Below are 285 nucleotides of genomic sequence, written 5' to 3' on the forward strand. Positions count from 1 at the left end.
AAAGGGGGCTGGGAGAAAGGGGGGGGCGAGAGGGGGGTGCAGCCACCACCAGACCCGCCAGCCGTCTCTTCCTCGACCGTGTCAGTGTGCTCTCTTCGCGCTCCTGGTCGAGGGGACTCTTTTATACCTCGTGCATCTACCTCTCTACCGCCTCCCGCCCTCGCTCTTGGCCTCCTGTGGGCGGCCCTGTGCAAGCCCTGGCCTCTCGGGAGGGCGTAGAGTAGGCTGCAAGAAGTGTAGGTTGAAAGCAGTGTGAATGAAAGAGCCGGAGGGGGGGGGGAGTGA

The 285-nt window shown here is 63.9% G+C and overlaps 1 long non-coding RNA gene across 1 annotated transcript in view; it reads left to right on the top strand.

The window, feature by feature from the left end:
- The first annotated feature begins 55 nt into the window (after positions 1-55).
- The window catches only part of LOC119586815, a 24,617-nt gene continuing 24,387 nt past the window's right edge, over positions 56-285 (top strand). Inside the window, exon 1 of the long non-coding RNA XR_005229969.1 lies at positions 56-236. This is a non-coding gene — a long non-coding RNA (uncharacterized LOC119586815). The remainder of the gene's footprint in view (positions 237-285) is intronic.

The sequence above is a fragment of the Penaeus monodon genome, chromosome 22, assembly GCF_015228065.2.
Source record: "Penaeus monodon isolate SGIC_2016 chromosome 22, NSTDA_Pmon_1, whole genome shotgun sequence".
In the NCBI taxonomy this organism is placed as follows: domain Eukaryota; kingdom Metazoa; phylum Arthropoda; class Malacostraca; order Decapoda; family Penaeidae; genus Penaeus; species Penaeus monodon.